Genomic DNA, 24,284 nt, shown 5'->3' with positions numbered 1-24,284 from the left:
CGTCCCGCTTTTGGCGGGACAGTCCCAATTTTTAGCAATTTGTCGCGGCATTTTAAAAAAGTCCCGATTTTTCATTCTGCCTCCTGAGTCCCGGCTGCCTCCTGAGCCCCAGCTGATGGCTAGAGGGAAAAAAACTGTTTAAACTCTTGCCGCGGGGCTTCAAAGGGCCGCCCTACAGGTGATCAGTGTAAAGAGTTCCTGGAGCAGATTTTTTTCCCCCTAGCTATGCTGAAGAAGCAAAAGCGAAAGCAGGGTCTTTGCTGCAACGTGACAAAATGAGGCAGAGAGAGATTTCTTTTTCTTTTTCCTCACCAAAAAAGGTAGGTGCAAACAATGGGAAATTTAGGGAAAAAGAGGAGAGAGTTCAAGATTTTAAAACACAAAAGAAAAAAAGCTCTATTTAACTAGGGAATTGTAATAATTGATTTAATTATTAATTAAATCAATTAACTATTAATAATTGTATATTGTGTTGAAAGCAGAAATGGTTAAGTTGTGGTTTGGAGGATTATATAGGGGAAATTATTTGGTTTATTATTATTGGTAAATATAATTAATTGATTTGTAAGAAATTGGATGGCATGGAAATAATTGGAATATTCATGTTCATATTGATATACAAAAAAGATAGTTATATAACTAATTGATTTACATTAAAATGTTGAATTTGTATTAAACTGTATTACATAATTACATAATTAACCAATGTGAGGATGGATATAAAAATAGATGACAATGGGAAGGGGTATAATATAGAATAGAAGGGAAAAATTGAATTTGATTAAGATTAGAGATGAGGATGAAGGGTAATATTGTTTTTTTAAAAAAAAATAGATGAGGAATAAATATGGCAAAAAGGAAATATAGAAATTGTAAATTTAATTGAAATGACTAAACACTGTTTAAATTTGTGAACCAGCCAAATATTCTGTTGAAAGAAAATACATTGTATGTTCGTATGTGTGTTTCTAATTATTGCTATTTATTCATATTTGTTCTCTTTTATTCTTTAGAGTTTAACAATTCATTCTTTATCTTAATATCTTAATATTTGTTTGGGGTTGCCTTTCTTCCATTTCATCTTTTTTACTGTACAGCAATCTTTCTCCTCAAACCTACCACCTCTCTCTTTTCTTTCCTTCTTACTTTCTTTCCCCCCACCCTCTTCTTCTCCACCCTACTTCCTCTTCCTTTCTCCTTCTCCTCCTCTCTTCCTCCCTCTCTTACCCTCACTCCTACTCTAATTTCTCTTCCCTTCCTTCATCCTCTCTATTGCTGTATCCTTTTATGCATATGGGCTACTCAGAGGGCTGAAAAACTTATTTTTGACTGGTCCTCACACTTTTGACCAGTCCTCGAATTTACGACTCTCCTCACATTTTACATTTTTGCCCTATTTTGTCATCATGGTGAAGAGAAGCAGTTGTAAAATGAGTGATATGGTTGTTAAGAATGCTGCACGGGCATAAATGTGAGGATGGTCATAAGTGTGAGGACCTGTCAGAAATGACTTTTTTCAGCCCTCTGGTTAGTCCTTTTGGGCATATGGACTACTCAGAGGGCTGAAAAAGTTATTTTTGACTGGTCCTTGCACTTTTGACCAGTCCTCAAACTTACGACTGTCCTCACATTTTACGTTTTTTGCCCTATCTTGTCACCATGGTGAAGAGAAGCAGTTGTGAAATGAGTGACATGGTTGTTAAGAATGCTGCACGGGCATAAATGTGAGGATGGTCATAAGTGTGAGGACCAGTCAAAAGTGCGAGGACCTGTCAGAAATGACTTTTTTCAGCCCTCTGAGTAGTCCCTATACACATAGCCATGGCCACCCAGTCACACGACCTCCAAGCCATGCCCACACAATAAGCCACGCCCACAATTGTGTCCCTCTTTACCAATGTTAAAATCTGGTCACCTTACTCATGGGCTGTGAGGCCAGGCCAGTGAGCAGGCCACGGAGGTGCTGGTGGCAGGCACAACACTGATCTACAACTTTGTGGTGGCCATCCGGCAAGAATATAGTCAGCCTTAGATCTGGCCTGCGGGACTGCCCTGTAGATAGTGAGCCACTTCCACTGGCTCAGCCATGCTAAGCACACAGGAGGTGGTGAGTATGTGGGACCTGGCATCCCCAGTGATCATCTTGCCCCACAGGCTGACCGTGTTCTGAGTGCTTCCCTTTCACCTGAGATGACAGGCCCCGTATACTCACTGCCTCCGGTGTGCACATCCTGGGGGAGCGCCTGAACTGGCCACATTGGGCCAGGGCCCAGGTGGTGCTGGCCAGACCCTCTCTGTCTCCAGGGTGGCCCTGTGGGCCTAACCACATTGCAGGCTGGATCTGGCCCACGGGCCTTGTGTTTGACATGTCTGGTATAAATATATTGAACATCAGAAATACTAATTTAACCCAGAAATAAACAGCTTTATTCTGTTGATGGACATGCTTTGCTGATTTTTGGAGGGAGGGGGGTTCCCCCCTCTCTTTCTCTCTCTCTCTTTGGTAGCTAAACATAGATGTGCTACATCTACCTAGACTTAATACAGCTGTTTTAGACTGACATTTGGATATACAATTACAAATTACTGGATGGAAGTGTTGAAAAATGGATGCTTGTGGTCTAAGCTCAGCAGCAGGCTGATTGTCATCCTTAGTTCTCCACTGGAACCCAACCAAATATTTGAAGGTTCTTCTATTTCTAGCTGTAGTACAACATTCTTATTATGGTAATGCAAAGTGCCACTGGTTTCCAAATTGGTTACCTGTCATTGTTCCTTTATAAACTTTTTAAAAGATTTTTTTTATCCTGCCTTTATTATTTTATATAAATAACTTGAGGTGGTGAATATGCCCAGTACTCCGGCTTCCTATTATTATTTTTCTGGATGCTTCTGTTCTATTTCTGAGACACTGTTCCTCTTTTCTTCTGGAATTACCTAGAGAAAATTGGATTTGCTTGGTCTTTTGTTTAACCTGTCATGGCTGTTGCCATTTGCAGTATGAATATATATTTCTTATCGCTTTGGGAACATGTATTTGTCAGGCACCTTGCAATATTCCTCGAGAGAAGAGTGCTTGATGATTCTATGTGTAGCACTGGGAAATTCTAGATAGAAAAAAAAGGAATAGAAAAAAAAAGTTTTAATATGAAGTCTACTTACCCAAATTATACATATGTAATTTTTGAAAAATATTTTGCAATTTTTCAGCCCTTACCAGAATATAGGAGATGTTAATATCTCATCTGTTACATTATCAGTTTTATATCTATTCCCCTCAGACTTACCATATGCAAAGCTATAGTCAGCATCTCTCAAGGGAAGAGCTTAGGCAGACCTAAGATGTGTATCTCTGCCCCTGAGCTGGAAAGAGCTGGAATGCAAGCTGTTACTTCAGTTCTTCATCCCAAAATCTGGTTACATTGATCAAGGCCCCATTCTGTCAGCCAGTAAAGTAAAAATTGGGCAAAGACGTGAGAAAATTGATGTGCGGCTAACAGTCTACTACAATTTGCTGTGTTACATTTTCAGGGAGATGTTTGCCTATGAAGCATTTTATACTTATGTTCTACCTTTTTTTACCTACCAGAAGACTTTTGCATTTGGCATGAATCAACAATGCACTTCTGCTTTATTGTGAAGGGCAAAAGAAAACTAACTGCACAGATCTCCCCATACTGTAAGGTCCTGCCTCTACTCCCCAATTAAGAAAGTACAGACTCTTGAGACATCAGCATTTCAAAAGGAATCTTTTATTGAAAGGGAGTGATTGCAAGATAAAAGCAAACCAGTGTCTGAGTTCTCCCCAGGCAATTCCATTAGGATAAAGCAGTTAGAAACCCCTCCTCTCAGTTTGATGTTGAATGAGCCAATCTACAGGTGCAAAGATGTTGTGGAAATGATCATCCTGAGGAAGAGATAAGGATTCGTTCTCATGTGTTTCTTCTGTGAGGCTTCCAAACTGAAAGAAAACAGATGGCCCTCCCCCCTTGTACATTCCCCAAGGTAAATCAAAGCACAGAACAGAATAAGGGACAGGGTAATAAATGAGTAAAAGGATCCAGAATCCCCTCCCCACTTGAATGGCAGTATCACAATAGGGATCTGACATGCTGCCCCCCCCTTCAAAAAAAAATGAGGGGATTACCTGTAAGAGAGAACAGAAAGATGGACATCATAGAGAGTTAGTTTGGTTTGTTAGAATACTTCGAGTGAAACTTTTTCAGCAATGCAGGGCAGTGATGAAATGTAAGATTTGTTACTACCAGTTCTGTGGGCATGGCTTGGTGGGGGGTAATGTGACTGGGTGGGCAAGGCCAACTTTTTTTTTAACTTTTAAAAGCATTTTTTTTTTCTACAACCTCAAAGAAGTTGTTAAAAAAATGCTTTTAAAAGCCTCTGACGATCCCAGCTGAGTCGCGTGATCATCAGAGGCTTTTTTTTTACTTTTAAAAGCATTTTTTTTTTTTGGCAAAAATGGTTTTAAAAGTAAAAAAAAAAAAGCCTCTGATGATCGCATGGCTCAGCTGGGCATGGGGGGTGGGGGACAGGGATTTTTGCTACCAGTTCTCCGAACCACTCCCCGCCATCACTACTGAATCGAGTGATCTGGTCCGAACCGGGAGCATTTCACCCCTGATGCAGGGGTCCTAACATGTTTCTTAGCTACCCACTCATTTTGTGAGGGAAGTAATTTGTCTCCAGTAGACTAGGTATTGGGTTGAACCCTGTTGGGAGCAGGAGTCAAGGATCTCTTTGATTTCAAAGTGTTCTTCCCCTTCCACCATAATAGGGTCAGAGGAGCATTTTCTTGGGGCCTTAATTTCAGGTTTCAATAGGCTGCGGTGAAAAACTGGGTGGACCTATCTAAGTGTCTTGGGGAGTAATAATTCTACCATTACTGGGTTGATAATTCCAGTGATTGGGAAAAGCCCTATGAATTTGGGTTCCAATTTCTTTGAGAGTTGTAAGGATTGTAGGAATTTTGTGGATAGGTAAACCTTATCACCTATTTTAAATGAGTTTGGTTCTGTCCTTCTTTTGTCAGCTTGGGCTTTAAAAGTGGCTCTAGCCTCATTCTAGGGCTAGTCTCACTACTGGCCAAGTATTTTATAGTTGTTGTATCCACTGGGTATGGTTGGTTTCTCTATTGGTAATTCTGGCTTGGGATGAAGTCCTGGCCAGTGGCAACTCGAAATGGGGTGAACTCAGTGCTAGAGTGCACAGAGTTATTATAGGCAACTTCTGCAAAAGGCAGGAGGTCAGTCCAGTTATTCTGTTGATAGTTAATAAAGCATCTTAAATATTGTTCCAGAATGGAATTCAATCTCTTTGTCGATCCATTAGTCTAAAGATGATGAGTAGAACTTAGGCCCTGATCAGTTCCAAGAAGGTCCAAAAAGGCCTTCCAGAACTTTGAAGAGAATTGGACCCCCCGATCAGATATTATCCTTTGTGGGACCCCATGTAGTTGATAGATATGCTGCAGGAATGGTTTGGTGAGTGTTTTAGCAGTGGGAAATTTTGGCAGGGAACGAAGTGGGTCTGCTTTGAGGAAAGTGTTTCAGGTAGGTTTAATCATCAATAAAAAAGCACCTTAACAAGCCATCATTACAGGTATATATCTACATATGACATGAACCGGAAATACCTCACAGATGCAGCTGAAGGCAGCTCCTCGAGAGTCAAGGAATATATCTCAAACTAATCCTGCCAAGACTGCAGACATATCTCTTGTAACATCTTCCCTTTTTCATTAATACACCTATCATATTTTAAAATATTAAAAACCCCACTAACCCCATAAGCATTACATACATACATTAAAATGATATAAAACACTGTATTACTAAAACACTACATTGTGAACCATATGAAGTTCCGATGCAAGTGACTGTAACATCTTCCCTTCATATTAACACAACTATCACATATTAAGACATTATAAAACATTGTGAAACATGCAAAGTTCCTATGCAAGCGACTGTAACAGAAAGATCTGTCATGACCCAGATAACCGTATTCCCCCCCACTTTCAGGTAACTCCACAATAGAGTGCTGAAGGCTTGGCTACTGTCTGTAAAAGACTGGGGGGGGGGAGCATCCCTTGATTCGTCTTTGTTGCTGCACAGATAGGGCAACTGGCAACATAGCTTTCAATGTCTTTCTTAAGAGATGGCCACCAGAATTGCCTTTTGATAAGGTTTTAATGAAACCAAAGTGACCAGCCAGTTTGGAGTCATGGCATGTTTGCATGAGAGGAATTCTCTGACTAGCTGGGACGTAGAATTTTCCTCCCACCCAAGCTAAGTCATCTTTAATTAAACTGTTTTCATGGGCTAGGAACCAGTCATCACTTTGTAGGGCTTTTTTAAACGCCTGAGTGGTAGCATTGTCTGTTAGTGATTCTTGTTTAGCTTGCAACCTGGTCAACACTTTGGCTGCAGTTGAGAGGCTGGGAGCAGGGGTTTGATCACTTCAGTTTCCCGCTATTAAGCTGAGGCTTTCTGGATAGTGCATCTGTTAAAAGGTTTTCCCCCCGAAAGAAGTATTTTAGTTTGAAATTGAAATGTTTGAAGTGTTGAGCCCAGCAAACTTGGGGAGAGTTTTCGTGGGGTTTTTAGGGCCTCTAGGTTTTTATGATCACTCCAGACTTCAAAAGGGATTTTATTCCCTTCTAGGAAATGTCTCCAAGTGAGAAGAGCCCACCGTACTGCAAATGCCTCCTTTTCCCAGACAGCCCATCTCTATTCAGTGTTGGTTAGTTTTTTAGATATGTATGCCCAGGGCTGCAGTTGGCCCTGCTCATTTTCTTGGAGGCAGACGGCTCCAACTGCTACGTCACTGGAATCTTCCTGGTTCAGGACTGGTTCAGCTGAGAACAATTGTTTCAGTCTATCGAATGCTACCTGGCATTCCATGGTCCAATTTATGGGCTGCTTTGGTTTCAGTTTGTCCCTCCCCCTTTGTTTTCAGTAGGTTAGTGATTGGGAGCGCAATTTGTGCAAATGCTGGGCTAAATTGCCGGTAAAAATTTGCAAACCCTAGGAAGCTTTGTAGTTGTTTGCGGGGGGGTGTGGGGGGGGAGGGGAGACCAGTAGATCACTGGTTGCACTTTCCCTGAGTTCATTTCCATGCCCTCATGGGAAATCCTATATCCCAGGTAGTCAATTCTATCTTTGTAGAATTCACATTTGGAAAGTTTTGCGTAAAGTTTTGCAGCACAGTTTATTTAGGACCGCTCAGACAAGCTTTACATGCTCGGCTTTGTCTCAATGTATATTAAAATGTCATCTAAGTACACCAGAACCCCTTTGTACAGATGCTCATGGAGCATCTCATTTATCAGTTGCATAAACATGGCAGGGGCACCTTGTAATCCAAATGGGAGCACTTTGAATTGATAACTCCCCAAAGGAGTGTTAAAAGCTGCTTTCAATTTGTCCCCTTCCCTAATCCTGATTCGGTAGTAAGCCTTTCTTAAATCCAATTTTGAAAAAAGAAATCCTTTGGAGAGCTGGGCTAACATGTCTTTCATGAAGGGGAGGGGATACACATTCTCCAAACTCACAGTGTTCAGATTTCTATAATCTACACAAAGGTGCAAAGATCCATCTTTCTTCTCTTGGAATAGCACCAGGGTGGCAATTTTTGGTTGTGTGAGTTCAATGAGCCTTCTTGCCAGGTTTTTATCTATGAAGGCTCTCAATTCCTTGAGTTCCCTGGGAGACATGATATACATTTTTGGTTTTGGTAGTTTGGCTCCTGGAAGGATCTTGATAGTGCAGTCTGTGGGGTGGTGGTGGTGGGAGCTCATTGGAGCCTTCTTTGATGAACACCTCAGCTAGGTCCTTGTACTCCCTGGGTATGCCCTGGTCTGGCGCGGCCTTTCCTGACATCTCTGCTTCTTTGTTTGTGTCTCCCCCCAGTTCTTCCTTTTGGCCATCAGGTCCAGTCACTCCCCATTGAAATCTTAGAGTTCCAGTTCAGTCTGGGGTTCCACTTCCTCAACCAGGTGAGCCCTAGAACTAGCAGCTATTCCATTCCAGGTGCCACAATGAAAGTGTGTCTCTCATCATGAGTCCCCATTGCTATGTCCAGGCTGTGGCAAAAATGGCCAATTCTCCCCCTGTGACTGACCCATCTAACTGGCAGAACGTGATGGGGATTTTTAGTTTCTGCAAGTGTATGCCCAAATTTTCCCACCAGGGTTGGGCTAATCAAACGCCGGGTACACCTGAATCCAAGGGGGCTGAGATTTTCAGTCTTTTCCCCCAACTGGGGATGAATAGTCTTAGGGGCAGGATGAGTGGCTCAATTGGTTCACTTAACAGTGGGTCATCTTCAGGGTCACTCTTGGACAGGCCAGATTCCTCCCCAGGTGATGCCGGAGTTCCTTCCCCCAATTTTGCAAGGGGTCGAAACTCTCTGGTTTCTCCACTTCTCAGTGCAGTGTCTTTTCCTCGGGGGGGGGGGGGTGTTTTTGCAGGTTTTGAGTGTTGTAAGGATTGTAGGAATTTTGTGGACAGGTAAACCTTATCACCTATTTTAAATGTTCATATGTTTGTATAGAAAAAAGAAATCCCATTCATTGCCTCAAGAGGGTTGACATGCTACTTGGCTGAGGAGATAGGAAACAAGCTGTTCAGAATTGTATGGCTGTTTTCTGATTTTTCCTTTCCCTCCTCTTTTTGCATTGTACTTTGTTGATGTGCTTCTGTACATTGGAAAAACAACAGTCTATGAAGACTCTCAAGACAGTTAACTCAACAATTGTTTCTTTCTTTTTTTTTAGAACTCCAGATATTTCATCCACAGTGAAACTCTACACAGAATGAACATAGATCACAGTGCAAGTATGTGTGTGCATATTTGTGAGTATGCATGTAGGTGTGGAATATATCTTAAATAAGGTTTTCCATTTATCATCCACTGCCCCATCAATCAAAGGGCGTTTCTTTGTAGAGATATAATGACAATTTAAAATTTGTGCCTTTGAGTCACTGTTGACTCCTGGAAACTACCTGGACAAGTGTAATTTTCATGGTAATCTTTCTAGATGGACATTGAACAATACAATATTAAAAGAGAAAGATTTTACACAGAAAATGAAACGAGAATTGGACTTTTTTTTCAAGGAGAATAAGAAAGGAACATTGATACAAAACTGTTGGGATACAATGAAAGCCTTTGCCAGGGGATTAATCATTGATTATACATGGAAAAGAAAAGACAAATCCTTAAAGCTTTGAGAGATGATCATAAAAGACTTGAAAAAAAAACTCCAGAAAGATCCATATAAGAAAGATGTAAAAATTAAAATGAATACTATAGAGCACAAAATGGATCTACTGGAGAAGGAAGAATTAGCGCAAAAAATAAGAACTGCTAAACAGAATTATTTTGAAAATGCAAATAAACCTGGCAGATGGTTAGCATATAAATTGAGAAAAGAAAGAGAATCAAGGAAAATAACTCAATTAATTGATCATCAGGACATAGTAGATTTGGAAACAAAGAGATGGGGGAAATAATACAGGAATACTATACACAATTGTACAAGAAAGACGTGATAGAACAGGATAAAGTGGCAAGGTATTTACAAAAAGCTAAATTACCAAAAATTCCCAAAGAGGTTGAGGAATTATTGGATGGAAATATAACGATGATGGAGCTAACTGAGGCAATTAAGAAACAAAAGAATGGAAAGGCACCAGGCCCAGATGGACTGCCAGCCGAATATTATAGAACTCTACAAGATTCACTATTGATCCCAATGCTGGAGGTTATGAATGAAGTAATGATAAAAAAAGAAATACCCAAGACATGGACTGAGGCATACATCACTTTGATTCATAAGGAAGAGACAGACCCACAACAAATCAAAAACTATAGGCTGATACCCCTGCTAAATGCAGATTATAAAATCTTTGCTATGATATTGGCAGAAAGACTTAAGAGATACTTGAATAATTTTATACACTCTGATCAAAATGGATTCTTACCTAAAAGACAAATCCGAGACAATATAAGAATAATCTTGGACATTTTAGAATACTACGAAGCGCACCCTGAAAAGCAGATGGCCTTGATATTCTTAGATGCACAAAAAGCCTTTGAAAATGTCAATTAGCGGTTTATGATGTTACAGATGGAGGAGATGGGCTTTGGGAAAAAATTTCTTCAGGCAATTGAAGCTATATACTCAAGACAAAAGGCTAAAGTAATGATAAATGGAGAATTGTCTGAATATATTGAAATAGAGAAAGGCACTAGACAAGGATTCCCACTGTCCCCATTATTGTTTATATTGACATTGGAAGCGCTAAACAGAAATATTAGAGAAGAAAAGGAGAAAAAAGGTATGAAAATTTGGAAAGAGGAATATAAATTACAAGCTTTTGCAGATGATTTGGTTTTTATCATGGAAGAACCCTTAACATCTATAAATAAATTGCTAGAAAAAATTGGAGAGTTTGGAGAAGTGGCTGATTTAAAAATTAATAAAGAAAAGACAACGATAATGACTAAAAATATGTTGAAAAAGCAAAGAGAAGAATTGATGGAGATTTCAAATATACAGGTTACGAATAAGGTAAAATATTTGGGGATACAATTGACAGCAAGGTGTAGTTCTCTTAAGGAAAATAATTATAATAAGGTTAAACGACAGATAGGACAAAATTTGGAAAAATGGGGAAACTTGCAACTATCTTTAATTGGGAGAATTGCAACTATTAAGATGAATATTTTGCCTAGAATGTTGTATTTGTTTCAGACAATTCCGATAAAGTTGGACAAGGATTTCTTTACAGATTTGAATAAAATAATATTGAAATACATTTGGCAAGGGAAAAAGGCAAGAATAAAAATTAAGTTGTTACAAGATGCTAAAGTGAGGGGTGGCTTTGGTTTACCTAACTTTGAATTATATTATCAAGAAGCTAGTTTAATGTGGATTAAAGAATGGGTAACACTGAAAAATACTAGACTATTGAATTTGGAGGGACATGATTTGTTGATGGGGTGGCATGCCTTTTTATGGTACAAAGGAACTAAAATACAGAGGTATTTTAGAAGACATCAGATACGTGAAGCATTGCTTTTGAATTGGGAGAGGATTAAAAAATATCATTATTTGAAGAATCCAGTCTGGGTATCTACAATTGAAGCTTTTTCATATCCAGTGATATTCAAAAGGGAACAAATTGTTAGATATAGTGAATTATTGGATGAAAAGGATAAACTTAAATTAAAGCAAGACTTAGAAGATCAGGGATTTAAGATGGATTGGTTTTCATATATGCAAATATTTTCTAGATATCGAGAAGATTTCAAACAAGAAGGTTTTTATAGTGCTTTGACTACCTTAGATAAGATATTGATGGGCTCTGATGACCATGTAATTAAAAAGTTATATGGACACTTGCTAGAGGCAAAATTGGAAGAAGAACAAGTTAAAGAGTCAATGATAGCATGGGGGAAAAATTTTGGTTATAGTATTGATTTAGAGAAATGGCAAAAATTGTGGTCACATAATTATAAAATGACAATGTCTACAGCACATAATGAGAATTTGTATAAGATGTTTTACAGGTGGCATTTACCCCCGACGAGGATAGTCAGAATGTTCAAGAACAAATTGGAGAAGTGCTGGAAGTGCCATCAGACCCCAGGATCCTATTACCATATGTGGTGGACATGCGTAGAAGCAAAGAGATTTTGGACTAAGATACACACATGGTTGGAAAAAATGACAAAGAGACACATTGACCTTAAACCAGAGATATTTTTATTAGGGATCTTACCAGAGACATTCAACAAAGAATTACAATATTTGATTGTGAATATATTAACAGCGGCTAGAATTGTATTTGCAAAAAAACTGGAAAGGAGAGAAGATGATTACTGATGAAGAAATTATTAAGAAAATGTTGGACTGTGCTGAAATGAGTAGATTGACATTTGAAATAAGAGAACAGGAAGATAATATTATTTAATATGGGAACTATTTTATCAATGGATAGATAATAAAGCATGGAGATGAAATATTATATATGAAATGAAATTTGGATAAAATGTTGAAGCACTTGTTTTTTTCTGATAGAGGTAAGAATATCTGTCATATAATGAGAGTTTGAAAATTTTGAGAGCACAAAATGATTTTCACCAATCGAAATACTGTCTGTAAGCGTTTGGAAAGTTGATGTTTTTATGTTGTTTTTGTTTAAAAAATAAAAAAACTTTTTGAAAAAAAAAACAATTCTTTCTTTCTTTTTTTTTTTAGAACCCCAGATATTTCATCCACAGTGAAACTCTACACAGAATGAACATAGATCACAGTGAGAGTATGTGTATGCATATTTGTGAGTATACATGTAGGTGTGGAATATATCTTAAATAAGGTTTTCCATTTATCATCCACTGCCCCATCAATCAAAGGGCGTTTCTTTGTAGAGATATAATGACAATTTAAAATTTGTGCCTTTGAGTCACTGTTGAATCCTGGAAACTGCCTGGACAAGTTCCTGTAATTTTCATGGTAATCTTTCAGAAATTTTCCTAGGCCAGAGAGAAGGATTGGTCCAAGGTCACCCAACTGGCTTTGTGCCTAAGGTGGGACTGGAATTCATGGTCTTCTGGTTTCCAGTATGTGCCTTCACTTCAATAAACTGTCTTAGCCTGATGGTGCAGTGGTTAGAAGACTATTGTGATTCGAAGACTCCGCCCATTGCCAGGAGTTCGATCCTGATGAGCTCCAGGTTGACTCATCCTTCCATCTTCCCGAGGTCAGTAAAATTAGGATTGTTGGGGGCAATATGCTGACTTTGCAAACCACTTAGAGAGGGCTGTAAAGTACTATGAAGTGGAATATGTCTAAGTGTTATTGTTATTGCTAGTATATAAAATACAGCAACACAAGGAAAGGGAGGAGGAAAATCATGCTTAAAGCATCTATTCTTGGTAAGAAATGAAAGGAGCTAATTGTGAAATCTGAAACTTAGAATACTGGGAGCTGAAGCTATATGCATAGTGACCTGACAAAATTGGATACTGCAAAAATAAAATCCACAAATCCAAAATGCAAAATGCACAAGAGTTAGGTAAGTCTAAGTCTAAGACATCCTAGACCAGTGATGGTGAACCTTTTCAGCAGAGTGCCAAAATTGGAATGTATGTGTAATGTATCTGTGTACACTGGAGAGCTAGAAACCTGAAGACCAGCTGGCTGGTACACACATGCCTGTTTTTTGGCTGTTTTTTGGGCCATTTTCAGGCCAATTTTGGCTTGAAAAACGCCCCAAAAATGGCCGGAAAACGGCCTGAAAAACGCCCCCCAAAAGGCCAGGAAGCTGCCTATTTTTTGGATGTTTTTCAGGCCATTTTCTGGCACTCTGGCACCCGTGAAGACCAGCTGGCCGACACCCTTGTGCACGCCAGAAACCAGAAGAGCAATTGGCGATGGTGCGTGTGCCCACAGAGGGGGCTCTGCCTGCCACCTCTGGCATGCGTGACAATACGTTTGCCATCACAGTCCTAGACTGACAGCATTATCTATAGAAATAAAAATGGTAGGTTTTCTTCAGCCCCTTTCCCAACAGCTGACCTTCTTTTTTAGTTTTGTCCAACTTCACTGTATTTCTATCCATATCACTATTAGGTGTGAGAAAGCATAGAGTCTTTGACTTCTATGTTGTTGTTTGATGCTGTTGGAAGGAAAATCCATCTGGTTCAGTTCCAAGCTGGGAGAAAGACACTGGAAATAACATGGAGAGTGATTGGAAAGAAAGACTGTTTATTGAAGAGGAGAACCAACACACATACACACAGAGCATGCGGATCTTGGTCAGCTGACCCATTGGTTTGGTTTTACATGGACTTTTCTACAGTTTTTAACAGCATTTTGTAATCTGGAGGCTTCGTGTGTTTTTATTATTTGATTGGTTTTACTTGTTTCGCAAAGATTCATGATGGGTCTTAATCAGTGGTGGGATTCAAATAATTTAACAACCGGTTCTGTGGGCATGGCTAGGTGGGCATGGCTAGGTGGTCATGTGACTGGGTGGGCGTGGCCAACTTGACATCACTCATGGCAAGGTGACGTGGCACTTTGCTGTGAGTGACGTCGCTGGCTACACCCACTCAGTCACATGACCACCTAGCCACGCCCACCTAGCCAGGTGCAGAGCCAGCTGCAGAGACAGGGTGATTTCCTACCTTCCCCCACTCTCCACCCTTGGGCTGGCAAAATAAAAGCCCATCTAAAGAGTATTGCCTGCCTGCCAAATACTGGCAAAAGGAGGCTATTAGGCAAAAAAGAGAAGGGCCCCGTTTTCTGTGCCACGCTGGATTGGGATAGGGAGGTGGGAGGGAGGGAGCAAAAAGCCTACTAAGTCCATACGTACTCACCAGCACAACAGCGAATCTCTCTTCCAGCTTGCTGGTTCAGGCATTGGGAGCTTGGCCAATTTTAGATTAAATTAAATTAAATTAACAGAGTTGGAAGGGACCTTGTAGGTCATCTAGTCCAACCCCCCTGCCCAAGCAGAGGACCCTACACCATTTTTGACAAATGGCAGTCCAATTTTTTCCTGAAAGCTTCCAGTGATAAAGCTCCCACAAAGGCAAGCTGTGCAGGGAATCCCGGGAGCGGCAACATATTGCATGCTTTTCACTCCAAGCAGCCCAGACTGGAAAACACATGGTTGGGTGGAGGAGGAGACTTCTTAATAAGCTCAAAACTGTTGCTGCAAGCCTGAGTTCCCCACACAAGTGCTGCAAGCCCAGCTCTGGATGCAGACATGTGATTGTGAGGGCAGGCTTTTTCCAAGGCCGATCATAGAGGGAAAAGAGATGAGTGCGCTAGAGTACCAGACTTCCAGCTCTTGTGCGGGGAACCCAGACTTGCAACTCAGTTTTGAGCTTGTTAAGAAAGACTGCTCCTCCACCCCAGCCAAGCATTTTTAAGAAGAGGGGGGGGGGGCTTCCCACAATGCTGTTCTGGAATATTATTTCTCAAGGCCAAATGACTCAGGAATTTGAGAAATTCAAAGGAGGATCATTTCTAACGCTAGGCAGGTGTCACTAGAAGTATTCCTAACTCTAGGCAGGTGTCACTAGAGAGGGAGGAAGAAGGCAAGATATTTGCTATCAGAAAAGCCTGATATTTCTGCTGCTGTCCCACTGTGCTCAAACAGGGTTGTATTTAATAACATTCTTTTTGTTCCTGAAGATAATCATGGGCTAGCTAAGATAACATCAAAAATGTGCTTCTTTGTGATAAGAGGATCTTATCAAGCCCTTCAGCTTCTTCTATCCTTCAGCTATTTTTACTAGGAGTGCAACACAGATAGATTTTGAATTAAAATAACAATATAAACAATTGAGGTTACATTCAGTAACATACTTTCAGAAAATGCTAGGGCTATCAATAGTTTTGGGATGATGTGAAAGAAAAGAAAAATTGAGGAAGCCTAGATTATATGTATGTTAAGCAATACCTATGGAAACACACTTTGGGGGGAGAAATCAATCCTTCAGGGATTTTTTTTTTTTTAAATTTGATTTATATGCCGCCCTTCTCCGGAGACTCAGGGCGGCTTACAATGTGCTCAGCAATAGCCTTCATCCTTTTTGTATATTTATACAAAGTCAGCTTATTGCCCCCACAACTGGGTCCTCAATTTACCTACCTTAGAAAGGATGGAAGGCTGAGTCAACCTTGAGCCTTGGCGAGATTCGAACCTGCAGTAATTGCAGGCAGCTGGTCTTAATAACCAACTTAATAACAGGGTGCCTTAGACCACTGTACTACCAAGGCTCTTTTTAAGGTGTATGAAGTAGAAACTATTATGTTAAAAGCTGTAAATATGAAAAAGGAAGCATGGTCGGTTTGTATAGGAAGTATGATTGTGAGAAGCAGAAAACAGGAAGAATGATCAGCTACGGAAAGCTCCTATTGTACAGTAATATTGTACAGTATTAATACATTATTAATAATGTAAGGAGAAGAGGCAATTGGGCTTTCTTGATTTTCTTTGAAGATGTATCACTTCTCATCCAAGAAACTTTTTCAGCTCTGACTGGATGGTGGGGAATGGAATGATTTATATTTCTTGCAGACAGTTTGGTCATTTGCATTATTTTTCTCCTTCCATTCTCCACCATCCAGTCAGAGCTGAAGAAGCCTCTTGGATAAGAAGTGAAATGTCTTCAAAGAAAAACAAGGAAGTCCAGTTACCTCTTGAAAAAACACCTTTGGGACATGACTTGGATGACTGAGAATCTCCATAAATAATATAAGGAGAATCAGTTTATTTATTTATTTTTTTTATTTATTTTATGCAATTTATATGCTGCCCTATCTCCAAGGACTTAGGGCAGCTCACAACGGTAAAATGCATAGTTCCTTATTAAAACGATATAAAATTAAAATCCAATTTAAAACAGTTTTAAATTTATTTAAAAAAAACCCCATCAGTCCAGGCTACAGAACAACCAGGTCTTCAACTCGCGGCGGAACGAGCGAAGGGCAGGGGCCATCCGGAGCTCCAAAGGAAGTTGGTTCCAGAGGGTTGGTGCGCCCACAGAGAAAGCTCTCCCCCGGCAGTCGCCAGCCAACACTGTCTGGCCGAAGGCACCCTGAGGAGGCCCTATCTGTGGGAACGCACCGGGTGATTGGGGATTGTCGCTAGCTGCAGGGGGTCCGACAGATATCCCGGGCCTAGGCCATGAAGGGCTTTATAGGTGATAACCAGCACCTTGAAGCTCACCCGAAGGGCAACCGGTAACCAATGCAAGCCATGCAGGAGGGCTGCATGGGAGTGTCGGGACGCTCCCATCACAACCCGTGTGGCTGCATTCTGCACCAGCTGAAGCCTTTGAGTGGTTTTCAAGGGCAGGCCTAGGTAGAGAGTGTTGCAGTAGTCAAGATGGGAGGTGACCAGAGCATGAGTAACGGTGCATAGGGCATCTTGGTCCAAGTAAGGGCGCAACTGTCGCACAAGGTGAACATGGGCAACTGCCCCTCTGGTCACGGTCATCACATGGTCTTCCAGAGACAACCGTGAATCCAGGAAGACACCAGGAGTTTGATGTAGTGGTTAAGGCATCAGAATAGAAATTGGGAGACTGTGAGTTCTACTCCCATCTTGGAAACAAAGCCAGATGGGTGACCTTGAGCCAGTCATTTTCTCAGGCCTAGGAAGGAGACAGTAGCAATCCACTTCTGAAAAACCCTGTCAAGAAAACTGCAGGGACTTAGTTACAGATTAACAGAGTTGTAGGTCATCTAGCCCAACCCCCCACCCCCCACCCAGGCAGGAGATCTTACACCATTTCTGACAAATAGCAGTCCAGTCTCTTCTTGAAAGCTTCCAGTGATGAAGCTCCCATGAACTTCTGAAGCCAACCTGTTCCATTGGTTGATTGTTCTCACTGTCAGAAAATTTCTTCTTATTTCTAGGTTGAATCTCTCCTTGATCAGTTTCCATCCATTATTCCTTGTCTGGCCTTCGGGTGCTTTGGAAAATAGCCTGACCCTCTCATCTCTGTGGCAGCACCTCAAATATTGGAACACTGCTATCATGTTTCCCCTGGTATTATGTCTCCTCTTCACTAGACTAGCCATGCCGAGTACTTGCAACCGTTCATCGTATGTTTTAGTCTCCAGTCCCCTAATCATCTTGGTTGCTCTTCTCTACACTTTTTCTAGAGACTCAACATCTTTTTTTATAGTGTGGTAACCAAAACTGGATTCTAGGTGTGGTCTTACTAAAGCTTTTTAGAGTGGTATTAGTACTTCACTTGATCCTGATTGTATCCCTTTGTTAATGCAATTTAGGACTATATTGGCTTTTTTGTGCCAATGTGCCACTGCACACTATTGGATCATATTTAACTGATTGTGCACTAAGACTCAAAGAGCTCTTTCAGTTATTGCTATTAAGCCTAGTTTCACCCAGTCTATATGTGTACTTTGAGTTTTTCTTGCCTAACTGTAAGACTTTACTTTTCTCTACATTGAATTTCATTTTGTCCAGACAATTTTTGACAATTCAACACGATTGAATAGAAGCAAAAAAATATATATAAGAATAATAATGGCACAAACATTTAATACATGGCAGAAAACCACTTTCTAAAAAAAATCTTTCAAGTGACTTTGGATGGCTTACACTTCTAAAATTACAGAACAATTAAAAACAACAAAACAATAGAAACATTAAGAAAATAAATAAAATGTAGTTGCTGAATGATCTTTATTCAAGCTAAATTGCCCAGATTGAGTAAGGGAGTCCTATGACAGATGAGGATGCCATGTTATAGATACCGAGAACAGCATGTTCATAGGCTTTGCCTAATTCTTTTCTAGACCTGCCAGGTAAAAAGAAGCCTAGCACTTCCTTGTAATTAAAAGAAACTCTCCCCTATCATAAAGCAGATATTCCATCATGTTTCATGTTTCATTTCTGAAGCTCTTTTTCAAATCTTTTATAGTTCTCTTCCAATATTGTTTGTCTTTTCTTTGCATTTCTCTTCCTTGTATAATCCATTATCAAACTTCTAGCATAGGCCTTCATCGTATCCCAGAGATTTTGCATTGAGGTATCTTCTTTCCTATTCTCCTTGAAGAAGAAAGCTAACTCTCTCTCCATTTTCTGTACAAAATCCTTTTCTTTTAATATAGTATTGTTTAAAGTCCATCTAAATTTTCTCCTTTGTCTTTTCCATTTCACTGTCACTGGATTATGATCAGCCCAGGTATTGGTTTCTATCTCAATTTGTTCTATGTTTAATGTCAATTCCATTGTTGTCCATATCATGTCTAATCTAGACCAAGATGAATGTCTATCAGAATAAAAAGTATATTGTCTATTTTTTCCATTTCTATCTCTCCATACATCTTTTAAATTTGTTTCCTCAGCATCTTAAAAAAAGATTTCGGTAATATCTTTCTACTATGTCTTATTGTTTTGTGTGTTTTGTAATCCAAGTCTCCATCTGCAATACCATTAAAATCTCCCATCATACAAATATTATCATATTCCAATTCCGTTATTTTCATGTGTAATTTTCTATAAAGTCACTTTGATTAATATTTGGAACATATATTGCTACTAAAAGAATTTTCATATTATTATCCATAATCTCCACCATCAAAATTCTGCCTTCTTCATCTTCATATATTTGCTCAGCTGGTATTGCATTTTTAATGTATAAAACTACTCCTCTTTTTTTACGTTGTGGAAATGATGTGAAGATTTTCCCTAATTTTGGATATACTAATATCTATTCATATTGCTTTTTTATACGTACTTCTTGCAGGCAAACTATATCAAATTTTAATTTTTCTAATTTGTGGAATATCTTTCTTCTTTTTACAGCTGAGTTAAGTCAAATTATATGTCAGCCTCCGCTTTCTTGCTCATTGCTTACTTGCTTGGCTGCCATGAAACAGGGGAGGAGGGGGGAGCTATTGGAATTCTTGGGAGGGGGGAAGTGAGCTGGAGGAGAAACGAAAGTAAAACTTTGCTGCAGCGATTTTCTTTGAAGCTGGCTGATAACGTCTCCAGGTCAACGGTCGTGGCATAGGAAGAGGATGACACTGCCAGACGTTTGCTCCCACATGACCCCTGGAGAACCTGTGGATTGGATGATTTACGATGGACAGTTGGGGGGGATGCTTTCTATATGTGATTTTTGTGCCTTTGCTTCAGACCTTGCTTTGCTTTGACTGCATTCAGTTCTTATCCAGTAAACGTTACCTTTCTCTATGAAAATGGAGTCGGGGGTTTTCTTTCTTGGATAATGAAAGGAGGCCGTCCTGACATTATATTTATTGAAATCAATTTTATTTCTTCCATATTCATACTTTGTATGAGGGCTTTGTTGCTCTAGTTGATCTTAATTCACACTGTTCTTTGTGTTCTACCACCCCTCCTACTGCGCCTTCTAGTTTTTCCATCATTGCCAGCTCCTCTTCTTGGAATTGTACTGGGATAACTGTTGTCTGAAATTCCATTTCTGTTTCCTTCTCTTTAAAAAATTCTGCATAAAATGCTCTCGCTTTGTCTATTGTATCTATTCTGTATCTTTGGAGTTGAAGAACGTTTGAGCCGGGGGAACTTACAGAGAGTTATCATTTAACAGGAACAATAAAAAGAAAAACCCAAATAATAAAAAAATAATAAATAAGAGAGAATTTCAATTTCTTCAGCAGTACTTCTGCCTGAGCAGTAACAAATCTCTCTCATGTGCCTCAGACTCCTACTTCTGATATTTCCCCAAAGAGCACCTGAATAAACAAAACCGATAGTTCTAACTCTCTCAGATGTCCTTCCAACAGTTCTTATCAACAGTGAAAGTTCAGAGTCCTTGGCTTACGTCAACAATGTTATACAATTGTTTCAACTTGTTGCTTTACTAGAAAAAAAATAATACCAAGTTTCCATCCAGTAGATGGCAGTTTTACCCTCCTAATTTCCCCCATTTTTATAGTTCAAAAAATTCTTTGTTAATAAAAAGGAAATTAAAAAATCAGAACAATCTTCAGAAGAAGAAAAGAAGAAAATTAGCTCCAAAAGGAAAAATATTTCAAGTATAAGGCACAAAGGTTTACAGACTTTAAACTCTCAGCTCTATCAATCTTCCCCATTCAGTCCTGGTCAAAAACAAAACGGAAATTTAAAACTCCACCGATGGGAATGGATTAAAAATAGAAAATGACTCCTGCTTAATTTCACTGCTTGATTTCTTTTAAGTCCAATTTAATTCCCACTTCAATCTCAGAGTGTTCTTTTCATTTGTTTAATTTAAAAGTCTCTCACCGCATCAACTCACTGTCCTTCTATTCTTCTTCCGGAGCTGTCCCAACTTCAGCAGCTATTATGGCTGCCACCCCGCTGCTTGAAAAAGGGCTTCTCCTGGATCAACTAGGGACTTTGCAGTGTCCCTGGGATCGTCAGGATGTGCCCTCCACTATCACAGTCAAAACTAGATTGTGAGGTCCAAAAAGGACCATCCAGCAGTGGGGCTTTCGGCGGTGATCCTGGAGCCCAGGAATCCTCCGTCTGTTTCATCATGACATCAAGCTCCTACTCGGGAACTTATCTTGTTGCAGTGACATGATAATCTTGCAGCAGGGCACTTCAGCCTTTTTAAGACACTGAATCTAGTTTCTCACACTTTTTGGTGGCCCCGATTGCTACACAATGTCCAGGCTTATGTCACATCCTGTGTTTGCTACCAATAGGCCAAGTTGGCAATGGGAGCCCCTCCAGAGCTGCTCCAGCCATTGCTGACACCATAGAGATCTTGGGGTGCCATTTCCATGGACTTCTTGATGGATTTGCCTCCGTCGTCTGGATTCACGACCGTGTTCACGGTGGTGGACATGCTGATGAAGATGGCATATGTCGAGTCCTACCGGAGCTCGCCATCGATGGGGGGTGTGGGAGACGAAGGAGTGGAGATAAGCAGCCGCAGTGAACACACAAACAGTTCCTGGATAGCAGCATTCAGGACGATGATTGATGACGTTGCCGGGCCTCTCCGATTCTGCTGTCCTCGCTGCTCTGGTGCTCGTAGCTGTTACTGTTAAGGGAGTGGGGGGTGCTTGATTGATAATCACCGGATGTATGTTTAAGGGGCTGAGTTTTTGTTAAATAGTGCTGTGGTGTGATTACACCCAGCGCTGACTTTGAACCAAAACACCGACTTGTATTTTACTTTTGACTGCAAGCTTATCATTGCCAAAGTAAACCCTGATTCTCTGTGCGTTACTGGTGATTATTTTCTATCGCAGTTCTGAACGAACGACAAGCTGAGAGAAAGTCAGCGCTTGGTTCCTTTTCGCAAGAGGTGAGGATTCCCTGTGGCTTTGCAGCAAAGGGGGATATGGCAGAAGGGACGGCCTTGGAAGAGCAGGAGTGTGGTGGAGATGTGGAAGGGGAGGAACCACTGATAGAGGAGGTGAAGGAGAGTGTGGAACAGTTGGTAGTGAAACCAAAAGTCAAGCAACCCAAGAGCGCCCCGCCCCGACTGGAGGAGGAGAGTTTTCCAGGACAACAGGCTCGGACGGGGGATTGGTGGCACAGCTCTGTTCTCCTCGGGCCGCGGATGCCAACGCCCCCTCGCTTGGGAGCGTCTTTCCAGGGCTGGAGGGAAAGACGATGGACTGAGGAGGATGAAGGGGATTGGGGGTATCCTGCCTCATCCGGTCCCAGCACCATGGATATGCTACGTGAGCATTTTGGGGAATCTGGATTTCGTGATGCCCCATCCTGGCAGCCCTGGGTTGCAGGGCTGGAGCCTCCAGGTTCTTCTTGGCAGGATTCAGGGGTGACTGCTTCGGAGACCCAATTCCGGCTCACAAGTCCTAAATTGAGGATGGAGCGGACATCTAGACGATCCATGGACCAACCCCCTCCAGAACAAGACCAAGGTGCCTCGTCGGGAGACCTTCGAGCCGGTCCTGAGCCCCAACCAACGCAATTGGCAGGGGGCTTACCTGTTGGGGGTCGCGGGGCGACGAGGGACCGACCTAGGCAGGACAGGAGAGTGACTGGAGCAGCGAGGACCCCAGGCCCCATGCCTTGGCCTCCGGGGGCCCCACCGGGGCTGTGGGTCCCGCAGGCCGTTTGGGGACCGCCTGCCCTGCAGACTTCCTTTGACGGAAGCCCTGAATGAGTGGCTCTTTTCTTAAGCCAGGTGATAAGCCATATGGACCAATATGGACAGTGGTATCCTTCCCAGTGGGCTATGGTGGTTGCTGTTATGGGGGTCCTGACAGGAGAAGCGGCTGAGTGGGTGGCAGGCCTCCATGCTAAACATGCAAGGGAACTCGTGGACATGGGACGATTTCTGGAGGCTCTTTGTGCCAGATTTGAAGACGAAACAAGCGCCCAGGTTGCAGAGGGGGATTTGTTTGCGCTTAAGCAACGGGGCGTACCAGCAAAGGAATACGTACAGGAGTTCCGAAAGATTGCGGCTCGGTTGGTGGGGTGGCCAGAACGTCTTCGGGTGCACCAATTCCATAAAGGACTAGACCGTGATTTACGGCAAGCCTGCGTGTACCGGGGCTTGCCCCCCAAGTTGAGTGTGTGGTACAAGGCAGCCATCGAATTGGACGTCGGTCTCCGAGAATTCCGTATACGGGGTGAAGGGGTTGCAAGTCAAGGAAAACGACCAGCAGAACGCACACAAACACCCAAGGAGACTAAACCGAATGCTGGCTCCGGCTTGGGGGAAAGGATCCAGCGGCCTGCGTTTCGTTGCTTCAGATGTAATCGCCTTGGTCATCGAGCAGCTGACTGTCCTCATCCCATGCCCCGCAACTCGGACCAAAACCCCCCTCCTAGAGCTGTGTTGAGAGGCAGAGGCCGACCAACATCCGAACAGTCCCAAATGACTCGAACATCCTGTATGGAGAGGGATCCCCTGGCTACAGATACTAAGAAAGTGGTGGCGGAAAAATTCCCGATTGTGGCTGGGGATAGTGATGACGACGATGAGGACCCACACGACCCGATGGTGAGCGACCCCATCCAACCTTTTGTGGTACCAGTCATACTCCGAAACCCATGGGCAACCATTGGATGCCGATATGAGGCATTGATTGATTCAGGGTGTACTCGTTGTTTAATTCGTCGGGCAATAGTTGACGAACTTGGGCTGCGGGTTGTGCGGTTGAGAACCCCTATTACATTTGAACAAATGGATGGTTCATTGCTGGGAGGGGCACCAGTGACTCATATAACAGAAAAGGTGCACCTCGCTATTGGGGAGCACACCGAAACTATTTGGTTTATTATAGTGGAGAAAATGTTAGAACCAGTGATTTTAGGATTAGCATGGTTGGACAAGTGGGCTCCTACGATATGGTGGGAAGGGGTTTTTCACAAACTTTGCTTACCGTTGGGACCTCCCCCTACCAAGGAGGAAAAGGAGCCAGCAGGGGGAATAGAAGCAGAGAGCCCACCAGCAGACACGACGTATCCTAATGTGTATAGGGATCTCGCCAGAGTTTTTAGTGAGGAGGAATGTGAGACCCTGCCCCCTCACCGGCCTACGGATTGCAGTATTGAGTTAATACCCGGGGCGAAGCTGCCCAAGCCCCGGATGTATTCAATGACACAACCCGAACTAAAAGAATTACGAAAATATATAGACAAGAACTTGGCCCGGGGTTTTATCACACCTAGTCGATCAAAGATGGCTGCCCCTGTCCTGTTTCGTGGGAAGAAAGATGGGGGTTTACGCTTATGCGTTGACTTCAGAGGTCT

At 41.6% G+C, this 24,284-nt stretch overlaps 1 long non-coding RNA gene across 2 annotated transcripts in view; it reads left to right on the top strand.

Moving 5' to 3' along the window:
• The first annotated feature begins 1,881 nt into the window (after nt 1–1,881).
• Nucleotides 1,882–24,284, top strand: part of LOC117676960 (uncharacterized) — a 48,567-nt gene continuing 26,164 nt past the window's right edge. The window contains exons 1-3 of one of the 2 annotated variants that reach the window (XR_015729318.1): nt 1,882–2,107; nt 7,929–8,014; nt 12,287–12,365. This is a non-coding gene — a long non-coding RNA (uncharacterized LOC117676960). Of the gene's footprint in view, nt 2,108–7,928; nt 8,015–8,725; nt 8,856–12,286; nt 13,916–24,284 lie in introns of those variants that run through there. The other variant, XR_015729319.1, reaches the window with a different exon arrangement.

This window comes from Pantherophis guttatus, chromosome 9 (assembly GCF_059756535.1).
Source record: "Pantherophis guttatus breed Tessera chromosome 9, ASM5975653v1, whole genome shotgun sequence".
Classification (NCBI taxonomy): Eukaryota; Metazoa; Chordata; class Lepidosauria; order Squamata; family Colubridae; genus Pantherophis; species Pantherophis guttatus.
The sequence above is the reverse complement of the archived record's forward strand: the minus strand, read 5'-3'. Positions and strand labels throughout refer to the sequence as shown.